Source organism: Narcine bancroftii, chromosome 1 (genome assembly GCF_036971445.1).
Source record: "Narcine bancroftii isolate sNarBan1 chromosome 1, sNarBan1.hap1, whole genome shotgun sequence".
Classification (NCBI taxonomy): Eukaryota; Metazoa; Chordata; class Chondrichthyes; order Torpediniformes; family Narcinidae; genus Narcine; species Narcine bancroftii.
This window is the reverse complement of record NC_091469.1, coordinates 399,771,142-399,783,455: the sequence shown is the minus strand read 5'-3', so window position 1 is coordinate 399,783,455 and position 12,314 is coordinate 399,771,142. Positions and strand designations below refer to the sequence as shown.

The 12,314-nt window shown below is 45.5% G+C and overlaps 1 long non-coding RNA gene across 3 annotated transcripts in view; it reads right to left on the bottom strand.

Moving 5' to 3' along the window:
• Window positions 1-11,423, bottom strand: part of LOC138751466 (uncharacterized) — a 39,906-nt gene extending 28,483 nt beyond the window's left edge. For all 3 annotated transcript variants that reach the window (XR_011349959.1, XR_011349961.1, XR_011349960.1), the window contains exons 1-2: window positions 11,349-11,423; window positions 6,843-6,934 (exon numbers count right to left, since the gene is read on the bottom strand). This is a non-coding gene — a long non-coding RNA (uncharacterized lncRNA). The remainder of the gene's footprint in view (window positions 1-6,842; window positions 6,935-11,348) is intronic.
• Between the last annotated feature and the right edge of the window lie 891 nt (window positions 11,424-12,314).

The following is a 12,314-nucleotide window of genomic DNA, read 5'->3' as shown; positions in this document are numbered from 1 at the left end:
CAGAGATGTTTAGGATGTCACTGGCCACGGGGGAGGGGGGGGTACCAAAGGATTGGAGGGTGGCGCATGTGGTTCCTCTGTTTAAGAAAGGGTCCAAATGCAAACCTGGGAATTATAGGCCTGTAAGTCTGACGTCTGTGGTGGGCAAGTTGATGGAAAGTGTTCTGAGGGATGCTATTTACAAATTTTTGGAGGTACAAGGATTGATAGGGAGTAATCAGCATGGTTTTGTCAGGGGTAGATCATGCTTGACAAACCTGATTGAGTTCTTCGAGGGGGTTACAAAAAAGGTTGATGAAGGGAAAGCTGTGGATGTTGTCTATTTGGACTTTAGTAAAGCTTTTGACAAAGTTCCCCACAGGAGGTTAGGAAAAAAGGTGGAGGCATTAGGTATAAATAAGGAGGTAGTGAAATGGATTCAGCAGTGGTTGGATGGAAGGTGTCAGAGAGTAGTGGTAGAAAATTGTTTGTCCAATTGGAGGCCGGTGACTAGTGGAGTTCCTCAGGGTTCGGTCCTGGGTCCACTATTATTTGTTATATATATTAACGATCTGGACGTAGGGGTACAGAATTGGATAAGCAAGTTTGCGGATGACACAAAGATTGGTGGTGTTGTGGAGAGTGAGGTAGATTACCGTAGATTAAAAGGTGATTTAGGAAGGCTGGAGGTGTGGGCTGAGAAATGGCTGATGGAATTTAATACAGATAAACGTGAGGTGCTACATTTTGGAAAGGCAAATTTAAATAGGTCATATACATTGAATGGTAGACAATTGAGGAGTGCAGAGCAACAAAGGGATTTAGGAGTTATGGAAAATAGTACCCTCAAGGCTGATACTCAGGTAGATGGTGTGGTGAAGAAGGCATTTGGAATGTTGGCCTTCATAAATCGGAGTATTGAATTCAAGAATAGGGAGGTTATGATGAAATTGTACAAGGCATTGGTGAGGCCAAATTTGGAGTACTGTGTACAGTTTTAGTCACCAAATTATAGGAAAGATATAAACAAAATAGAGAGAGTGCAGAGAAGGTTCATGAGAATGTTGACAGGATTTCAGGGTCTGAGTTACAGGGAAAGGTTGTGCAGACTGGGGCTTTTTTCTCTGGAGTGTAGAAGATTGAAAGGGGACTTGATAGAGGTGTTTAAGATTTTAAAAGGGACAGAGAGTAAATGTGGATAGGCTTTTTCAATTAAGAAAGGGGGAGATTCAAACTAGAGGACATGGTTTAAGATTGAAGGGGGAAAATTATAAGGGGAACATGAGGGGAAATTTCTTTACGCAGAGGGTGGTGGGGATGTGGAATGAGCTTCCGGCAGACATGGTCGAGGCGGGATCATTGGTTACATTTAAGGAAAGACTGGATCGTTATATGGATAGGAGGGGACTAGAGGGGTATGGACCGGGTGCTGGTCAGTGGAACTAGGAGAGTGGGGATTTGCAACGGCATGGACTAGTAGGGCCGAACTGGCCTGTTCTGTGCTGTAAGTGGTTATATGGTTCCTTAACATGCTGCTCAAGAAAGTTATTGTGGATGCATTCTATGAAGTCCTCTTCCAGACTCCCATGACCAATTTGATTTTCCCAATCTATGTCCCCCATGACTACTGCCGTATCATTATTACATGCCTCACTTATCTCTATTTATTTCCTGTGCCACTAATCTATTGTTATTTGGTTGGCAATAGCCAACACCCACCAATAATTTTGTCCCTTTGTTATTCTTTATCCCTACCCAAATGGACTGAACATTTATGCTCTTTAGATCTTATATCATCCCTCACTACTGCCTGGAGCTCATCTTTGATTAAGAGTGTAACTCCACCTTCCTTACCATCCTGTCTATCTCTTTGCACCACCTGATACCCTTGAAAGTTTAATTCCCATTTAGGGTCACCTTGTAGCCATGTTTCCGTGATGGCTACCAAATCATAGGCATGGGTACCGATTTGCGCCTCAAGTTCACTAACCTTATTTCTAATACTGCGGGCATTCAGATAATGTGCCCTTATGCTCTTTGTCCTTTTAATATCTAGTGACTTCTGTAACCTTTTCTTTTGATTTTTCTGCCCACTATTTTTCTTTGTAATTTTCTTAACACTATCATTGACCTGAAAACTCACTGCACCATCTGATTTTTTACTTTCTCCTCCCAACATTACTTTTCCTATTTTACTTTTCCTGGCCATTACTTTATCTTCCCTACCCTTTTCCCTATCACTCTAGTTCCCATACCCCTGCCAAATTAGTTTAAACCTGCCCCACTGCTGTACCAAACATACTTGCCAAAACGTTGACACCTTTTGGATTTAGGTGCAACCTGACCCTCTTGTAAAGATCATGCCTTCCCCAAAAGAGATCCCAATGATCCAAGAAGCCAAATCCTTGCCTTATACACCAGCACCTCAGCCACATGTTCATTTTCCTTATCCTCACATTCTTTTCACCACTTGCATTTGGAACAGGTAGTAATCCCGAGATCACCACCCTAGCATTCGTCTTTCAGCTTTCGTCCCAGCTTACTGTAATCCCTTTTCATTACCTCCTCCCTTTTCTTGTCAATGTCGTTTGTACCCACATGTACCAAGACATCAGGCTACTCTCCCTCTCCTCTCAGAATATTTTGGACCCGATTTGTGATACCTCGTACCCTTGCACCAGGGAGGCAGCACACCATGTGGGTATAATTATCTGGCTCACAGAACCTCCTGTCTGTACCCCTGACAATGGAGTCCCCAATAACTACTGCATTTCTCCTTTTCCTTTTCTTTTGCACCACTCTGCCAGGCTCATTGCCCGTGGCCATCTTCTGTCCGGTCATTTCCTTCAACAGAATCCAACACAACATAACTGTTGCTGAGTGGGATAATCACTGGTGTGCTCTCCGTTTTTCTCGCTTTTTTCTTTCCCCCCCTGACAGTTTCCCACTTACCTGACACGGGTTCTGGAGTATTTATCGCCCTGAAAGTTGAGTCATTTAACTCCTCACTCTCCCTTACAAACCACAGGTCATCAATCTGCAACTCCATATCCCTAATTCGCTCCCTTAGTAATTGCTTCTCGGTACACCTGGTGCAGATGTGGCCATTTGGGAGGGTGGAGGTCACCAATTGTTCCCACATCTGACACCCAGTACAGAGCACTAACCCTATTGGCATGACTCTGAATATGAAGGCAAATAACTCAGCTTACATTTTTTCCTTGTCTGCTTTCGACGAAGCCTGATAAGCCAAAGCCAGGAAGTCTCGCTGGCCGCTCCCTCCCCTTTCACTCCTTTTATTGGCCCCTTGACCAATTAACCCTGTCACTTTCAGCAAGCTCCTCTGACTCACAGCCCGACTCTCTCCAAGCTCCTCCTCTGACTCCTAGCCGAACCAAGTAGGCCCAAGCCCCGGTAAGCCCCTGACTTTAATAGCTTACCTTCTCCTCACTCTCCGCAAGCCGCTCCTCCTCCTCTGGCTCACTCTCCGCAAGCCGCTCCTCCTCCTCTGGCTCACTCTCCGCAAGCCGCTCCTCCTCCTCTGGCTCACTCTCCGCAAGCCGCTCCTCCTCCTCTGGCTCACTCTCCGCAAGCCGCTCCTCCTCCTCTGGCTCACTCTCCGCAAGCCGCTCCTCCTCCTCTGGCTCACTCTCCGCAAGCCGCTCCTCCTCCTCTGGCTCACTCTCCGCAAGCCGCTCCTCCTCCTCTGGCTCACTCTCCGCAAGCCGCTCCTCCTCCTCTGGCTCACTCTCCGCAAGCCGCTCCTCCTCCTCTGGCTCACTCTCCGCAAGCCGCTCCTCCTCCTCTGGCTCACTCTCCGCAAGCCGCTCCTCCTCCTCTGGCTCACTCTCCGCAAGCCGCTCCTCCTCCTCTGGCTCACTCTCCGCAAGCCGCTCCTCCTCCTCTGGCTCACTCTCCGCAAGCCGCTCCTCCTCCTCTGGCTCACTCTCCGCAAGCCGCTCCTCCTCCTCTGGCTCACTCTCCGCAAGCCGCTCCTCCTCCTCTGGCTCACTCTCCGCAAGCCGCTCCTCCTCCTCTGGCTCACTCTCCGCAAGCCGCTCCTCCTCCTCTGGCTCACTCTCCGCAAGCCGCTCCTCCTCCTCTGGCTCACTCTCCGCAAGCCGCTCCTCCTCCTCTGGCTCACTCTCCGCAAGCCGCTCCTCCTCCTCTGGCTCACTCTCCGCAAGCCGCTCCTCCTCCTCTGGCTCACTCTCCGCAAGCCGCTCCTCCTCCTCTGGCTCACTCTCCGCAAGCCGCTCCTCCTCCTCTGGCTCACTCTCCGCAAGCCGCTCCTCCTCCTCTGGCTCACTCTCCGCAAGCCGCTCCTCCTCCTCTGGCTCACTCTCCGCAAGCCGCTCCTCCTCCTCTGGCTCACTCTCCGCAAGCCGCTCCTCCTCCTCTGGCTCACTCTCCGCAAGCCGCTCCTCCTCCTCTGGCTCACTCTCCGCAAGCCGCTCCTCCTCCTCTGGCTCACTCTCCGCAAGCCGCTCCTCCTCCTCTGGCTCACTCTCCGCAAGCCGCTCCTCCTCCTCTGGCTCACTCTCCGCAAGCCGCTCCTCCTCCTCTGGCTCACTCTCCGCAAGCCGCTCCTCCTCCTCTGGCTCACTCTCCGCAAGCCGCTCCTCCTCCTCTGGCTCACTCTCCGCAAGCCGCTCCTCCTCCTCTGGCTCACTCTCCGCAAGCCGCTCCTCCTCCTCTGGCTCACTCTCCGCAAGCCGCTCCTCCTCCTCTGGCTCACTCTCCGCAAGCCGCTCCTCCTCCTCTGGCTCACTCTCCGCAAGCCGCTCCTCCTCCTCTGGCTCACTCTCCGCAAGCCGCTCCTCCTCCTCTGGCTCACTCTCCGCAAGCCGCTCCTCCTCCTCTGGCTCACTCTCCGCAAGCCGCTCCTCCTCCTCTGGCTCACTCTCCGCAAGCCGCTCCTCCTCCTCTGGCTCACTCTCCGCAAGCCGCTCCTCCTCCTCTGGCTCACTCTCCGCAAGCCCCTCCTCCTCTGGCTCACTCTCAGCAAGCCCCTCCTCCTCTGGCTCACTCTCTGCAAGCCCCTCCTCCTCTGGCTCACTCTCTGCAAGCCCCTCCTCCTCTGGCTCACTCTCTGCAAGCCCCTCCTCCTCTGGCTCACTCTCAGCAAGCTCCTCCTCCTCTGCCTCACTTTCAGCAAGCTCCTCCTCCTCTGCCTCACTTTCAGCAAGCTCCTCCTCCTCTGGCTCACTTTCAGCAAGCTCCTCCTCCTCTGACTCACAGTCCGACTCTCTCCAAGCTCCTCCTCCAACTCCCAGCCGAACAACTCTGTCAGACAACTGGAGCATCTATTTATTTCTGCAAACTTACATTTCCTGCTCATTGTTTTGCACTCTTAATCACAATTTTTTTTCTCTTAGGATATGAATCTGGAAATCCATCCCAAGTATCTTTGCCCTGTTCACTTGGATTTCAAGAGCCCAGTTTCTATTGGCATATTTTTAGTGCATTTGGTGCTCCATTGTGGCCCTCTCTACATTGGAGAGACTGGATGCAGACTGGTAGATCATTTCACTGAGTACCTTTGCTTTGTTCACATCAATGACAAGGATCTCCCAGTGGCCAACTATTTCATTTCTGTTCCCCTCTCCTGTGCTGACATGTCTATCCATGACCTCATGTACCGTCAAACCAAGACCACCCGTAAACTGGAAGAGCAACTCCTAATTTTCCATCTCAGAACTCTCCTGTCAGTTTTCATTAATGTCAACTTGTCTGGTTTCTGCTTGCCTACTCCCTGTTCTTCTCTCTTCTCCATCCCTTTGTGTTCGTACCTCCAGCTCTCCAGCCCCTTCCCTCTCCATTCACAGAGCCAACCCCCTCTCTGTTTGCAGATGTGCCCTCCCTCTCTTATCCATCCATTACCGCCTGCCTGTGATACTGTGTTGCTCCCACTGCCCCTCCCAATTTTGTTCTCTTCCCGCCCACATTTTGTCCATACCTTGATGAAGGGCTCAAGCAAAATGTTGATTATTCAACTTTAGCTTTGCTATATAATGTACGTTGTTTGACCAGCTGAGTTTCTCCAGCATTGTGTTTTTACTTCAACCATGGTGTTTGCAGACTTTTGTGTTTTACTTATGACATATCGCCTCATACTTCTGGTAATTTGTATTGCCAACCAGCATCAAGATTACGCAGGCAAGGGGCTACATTGAGTAACAAAGGAATTCATTAGTTATTGCTATTATTTATTCAGACTTCCCTGATAATCATTTTGACAAATGAAATCCATTATTTATACTTATATCAACACATGTTTGAGTATTATGTGTAATACAATCTCTGTCTGACCATTTTATGCCTCAAGTCTCAAGCCTAAAGTAGCTGGTGGGAAAATGGCTCAGAAATATTCAATGCTTCAAGAATAATCACAAGTTTGTTATTTTGTAAGTTAAAAGCAAATTGTGAATTACACAGATAAAAATCAGAAGAATACATACTGCAACATCAAAACATTCAGAAGTAAAACATAGAAGTCTGCAGGCAGTGTGGTTGAAGTAAAAACATAATCCTGGAGAAACTCAGCAGGTACATAACCAATATTTCTGGCACAAGGTATGAAACATTCAGAACTGCTTTTCAGTTACTTCCTGTCAGTATTTGGTTCAACAATATCTGTTTATGATCTGTATGTCAGAAGATAGCATTGGAAGGATAAGCAAAACTTTTGGATGACATTAACTTAGGATTTCCACTGAACAAACTTATAAAATACAAATAATTTTAATAATTTCCCAAGTTACAATTTTTCTCACATTCTATTGAAAAGTATCACCTTCTTGAAGCTAGACTTGGCTTGTGAGTATTGAAAGGTATTTGTGAATGAATACCAGAAAGTTTACCTCATTGTTTACAGCACAGACCACACCCTGTCTCAGTCTCCTCTAAGTTGTACTTTATGGTAAAGTTTTGTGAAAGGAATGCCCATTCTACTCTGCAGGAAAAAAAAGGATCGTAGCAGTAAACTATGAATAAACACATCAATTACCTTTACATTGCTGTGACAAGCAGCATTGGATGTTTTGCAAATGAAAGGTTTGTTGATAACAAAAATAGTCTAGCCGGATGAAAATCTCCATTGTCGTTGGCTTTCTGTTCTTAAACTGGAAATAGATTCTCCTGTCACCCATTAACTGGTAGGTGTGTGTATCTAAAGTTTCAAATGAGGAAGGCCGGCAAGTAGCATTTTTAAAAGAGTTTGCCCCACAGACCCTTGTGAATTTCAATGGTGTCACGTAATTTCTGTTAGTCAAGTCTTGTCTCTTTGGCTTGGCTTCGCGGACGAAGATTTATGGAGGGGGTAAAAAGTCCACGTCAGCTGCAGGCTCGTTTGTGGCTGACCAGTCCGATGCGGGACAGGCAGACACGATTGCAGCGGTTGCAAGGGAAAATTGGTTGGTTGGGGTTGGGTGTTGGGTTTTTCCTCCTTTGCCTTTTGTCAGTGAGGTGGGCTCTGCGGTCTTCTTCAAAGGAGGCTGCTGCCCGCCAAACTGTGTGGCGCCAAGATGCACGGTTTGAGGCGTTATCAGCCCACTGGCGGTGGTCAATGTGGCAGGCACCAAGAGATTTCTTTAGGCAGTCCTTGTACCTTTTCTTTGGTGCACCTCTGTCACGGTGGCCAGTGGAGAGCTCGCCATATAATACGATCTTGGGAAGGCGATGGTCCTCCATTCTGGAGACGTGACCCATCCAGCGCAGCTGGATCTTCAGCAGCGTGGACTCGATGCTGTCGACCTCTGCCATCTCGAGTACCTCGACGTTAGGGGTGTGAGCGCTCCAATGGATGTTGAGGATGGAGCGGAGACAACGCTGGTGGAAGCGTTCTAGGAGCCGTAGGTGGTGCCGGTAGAGGACCCATGATTCGGAGCCGAACAGGAGTGTGGGTATGACAACGGCTCTGTATACGCTTATCTTTGTGAGGTTTTTCAGTTGGTTGTTTTTCCAGACTCTTTTGTGTAGTCTTCCAAAGGCGCTATTTGCCTTGGCGAGTCTGTTGTCTATCTCATTGTCGATCCTTGCATCTGATGAAATGGTGCAGCCGAGATAGGTAAACTGGTTGACCGTTTTGAGTTTTGTGTGCCCGATGGAGATGTGGGGGGGCTGGTAGTCATGGTGGGGAGCTGGCTGATGGAGGACCTCAGTTTTCTTCAGGCTGACTTCCAGGCCAAACATTTTGGCAGTTTCAGAACAAGGCCCATATACCAAAAGGTCTCTACAACCCTATCAATCTGTGATTTCACTTTCTCAGTTCCCTGTGTTCTATCTCACTTTTCCATGCTCTACGATTTACTGTGTACATCCTTTCTTGGTTGGTCCTTCCAAAATTCAAGACCTCACACTTGTTTACAATAAATTCCATCTCCCATTTTTCTAGCTTGTTCAGAACCCACTGCAAGTTTTTAAAAGCTTCCTCACTGTCTACAATGCCTCCTATCTTGGAGTCATCTGCAAACTTTCTGACCCAATTTACCACATTGTCATCCAGATCAATGGTATAGATGACAAGCAACAATTGTCCCGGCACCGATCACAGAGGAACATCACTAGTAACAGCCTCCAGTCTGAGAAGAAATGAAGGCTTCTCCTTCATTGCCAATTTTAATCCAGTTTACTATCTTACCATAAATGTTGAGCAGCTGAACTTTCCTGATTAACCTCCTATGTGGGACCTTGTCAAAGCCCTTACTAAAATCCATGTAGACATCATGCACAGACTTTCCTCTATCAACCTTCCTGGTAACCCATCGAAAAACTATCAGATTAGTTAAACATGACCTACCATGCACAAAGTCATGTTGACTATCCAAATACTTGTACATGTGATCTCTTATGACACCTTCTAATATACCTGCTACTGATGACAGGCTCACCAGCTTATAATTTTGGACTTTGTTTTTACAAAAAACAACAGAACAACACGATCCACCCTCCAAACCTCTGACACCACATTTATGGCTAAGGACATTTTAAATATTTCTGCCAGAGCCCCTGCAATTTCTACATAAGCCTCCTTCAAGGACCAAGGGAATATCTTGCCAGACCCTGGGAATTTAACCCCCTTTATTTGCCTTAATCTGTATCAATTCCCATGATTCTGTGCAAATATCCTGAGTAAATAGTGATATTAAAAAATCATTTAAGTTCTCTACCATCTCTTTTTTCTCCATACATAGCTGACCACTCTGATCTTCAAAGGGACCACTTTTGTCCTTTTGCTCTTAATATACCTGTATAAACTTTTGGATTTTTCTTCACCTTGTCTGGTAAAACAACCTCATGTCTTCTTTTAGCCTTCTTGATTTCTTCATTAAGTTTTGTCTTGCATTTTTTTTTATCCTCAGGTACCCAATTTACTCTTGTGTTGCCTATACCTGTTATATACCCCTCTCTTCTTCCAAACCAGATCCCCAATAACCCTCAAAAACCGAGGTTCCCTATGTCAGTTAACTGTGCCTTTAATCCTTTCAGGAACATACAAACTCTATACTCTCAAAATGTCACCTTTGATAGTTTTCCACTTACCTTACACATCCTTGCCAGAAAACAACTTATTGCAATTCACACAATCTAGATCCTTTCTCATTTCCTCAAAATTGGCCTTTCTCCTATTTAGAACCTCTACCTGAGACCCAGACCTATCCTTCTCTATAATTAACTTGAAAATAATGGAATTATGATCACTGGACCCAAACTGTTCCCCTAGATTTACTTCTGTCACCTGTCCCATCGCATTCCCTAATAGAAGATCCAGTATTACATTCTCTTCAGTTGGTACCTTTATATATTGATTTAGAAACTTTCCTGAACACATTTGACAAATTCCAAGCCAGCCAGCCCATTTATGGTATGGGAGTCTGAGTCAATAGATGGAAAAATCAAATCTCCTACTATCACAACCTTATAGATTCCTGCAGTTGAATGCTGTCTCTCTACAGATTTGCTCCTCCAATTCTTTTTGACGATTGGGTGGTCTATAATACTACCCCATCTGACCATATTCCTGACATCATATGTTTCTGACCCAGAAGTGAGCTGCAGCCACATCTGACCTACAGTCTGTCCAGGCCTCAGATCAGACCCCTGGATGTGGTTTAAATCCTCATACTCTGAGGCCTACTCACATCCAGTCTAACAAGCATAGAATTGTCAGGATTTGCAAAATATTGGATGTTGACATTTTATTGTATTTAGGACAGTGGTTCTCAACCATTTTGTTTCCACTCATGTACCACTTTAAGTATTCTCTATGCCAAATGTGCTCTGTGTTAGTAAGGGATTGCTTAAGGTGATATGTAGGTGGAAAGAAAAAGGTTAAAAACCCCTGGTTTAATCATACCTAATTGACTCATTATGTGCCCAGTCTCATAACTCCAAAGGAAGTGGGCCAATAACAATTTTCTCAAACAAAATAACAATTGGGTCTAGAGTAGCTATTCTCAACCTTCCCTTCCCACGTACATACCACCATAAGCAATCCCTACTAATCACAGAACACCAATGGCATAGGGATTACTTAAAATGGTATGTGAGTGGAAAGGTAAAGGTTGAGAACCACTGATTTATGACTTCAATTTGTCTGCAAAATGCCAAGGGCATGAAAAAACACACCTGTGAGAATCCAGCAATCACTGCCTAAATTTAACATATCAATAGCTCTTGACTTTCCTCCATTCCTTAAGGAACAGTCTTTTGGCTAAGTTAGGAATGAAGTAACATTCTCCAAGGAGAAGCAACTGATGCTGGTGACCACAAGACTTAAGAGCAGTAATGGGCTTCTCCGCACTTAAAATTTGTCCCATTATTCAGACATGAGCTGATCTATTTTCCCACTCAGCTACACTGCCCAGCCTTCTCCCCATAACCATTGGTTCTTGATTAACCAGGGCATCAATCAACCTGTATTAAATATACCCAATGACCTGGCCTCTACAATCATCTGTGGCAACAAGTTCCACAGGTTTACCACTTCAGGCTAAAGACATTTCTGTTCTAAGGAGACCTCCTTTGATCTTGGTTGTGTGCGTTTGTCCTAGACTCTCCTACCATGGGCAACAACCTTTCTAATATATACTCTGTCCTGGTCTAATGGTTTAGCTGATAGTGAATAGACAGCGTCCTCCTTATAGATTGGGCAGTAGAAGTGGTTGATAACTGGGAGAATGGTTTTAATTAAATTGGTAGAAAGATTTGTAGAGAGTGACATAGGAACAGTGGGGTCAGAAACTTGTGGTGTCACATTTAAAAAATAACCTGAATTACATATTTAAGATACTTAACCTGCAAAATGTACAAAGAAATAGATATCGACTTTTCCCACATTTAATCCTTAAACTACAAGTATGGCTTACCGTTATTTTATTCAGTATCACAAAAAAAGGGCAATTTTGACCCCACCCACATCCACTGAAGCAACAAAAAAACCCTTGAAATAATCAGCATGAACAAAACAGGGCTGATTGATTATTCTTTCTTACCTCACAAAGGCAAACTGTAATGTTTACATCTGAGCTCAAAAGCAGGTGGATGATCAAAGACCAAGAATCATATCCAGGGGCTACTAGAGTCATGTCTAATTTTCCAAATTTATTTCCATTTTTTTTCCCCTTTGTGAAGATGCTTAATTTTGTGTACAAACCATAAATACCACTTGATTATTCTACCCAATCCAAATAGCCACTTTCTGTGTGGCACTGAGACAATAACTCTTTATAACCGGTTACAGCTGAACTTGATTCTACAAGATTGATTCACATGCACCATTAACTGAGCAAGGTGCACTTGTTAATAGCCAGGAAAAGAAACAGCAAAATTTCAGTACAGGTGACAAATAGAGATAGAATAGATTGATTGAAAATGTTTACTTGATTTCTTATGCTTCTAAGGCACACAGTTGAAGAGCATATAAAGACTGGTATTGCCAAAGATTGAATTGTGAAGGGGGAAACTAATACTGACCTGAAAGAACTGAGAAGGCAGATTCTGGATATTACAAATCTCATGACACTGGTCTAAGCCAGTGCTTCTCAACCTTTTTTCTTTCCACTCACATATCACTTCAAGGAATCCCTATGCCATAGGCACTCTATGATTAGTTAGAGATTGCTAAAGGTCGAATGTGAGTGGAAAGGAAAAGGTTGAGAACCACTGTGAAAGTATACATTGACCACTACACCACAGAAACAGGCCCCTGGGCCCATCTAGTCTGTGCCAAACTTTATTCTGCTGAGTCCCATCAATCTGTAGCCCTAACTTGACCCTCCCATCCATGTACCAATCCACTCTTGTCTTAAATGCAAAATCTAATCCACCCACCA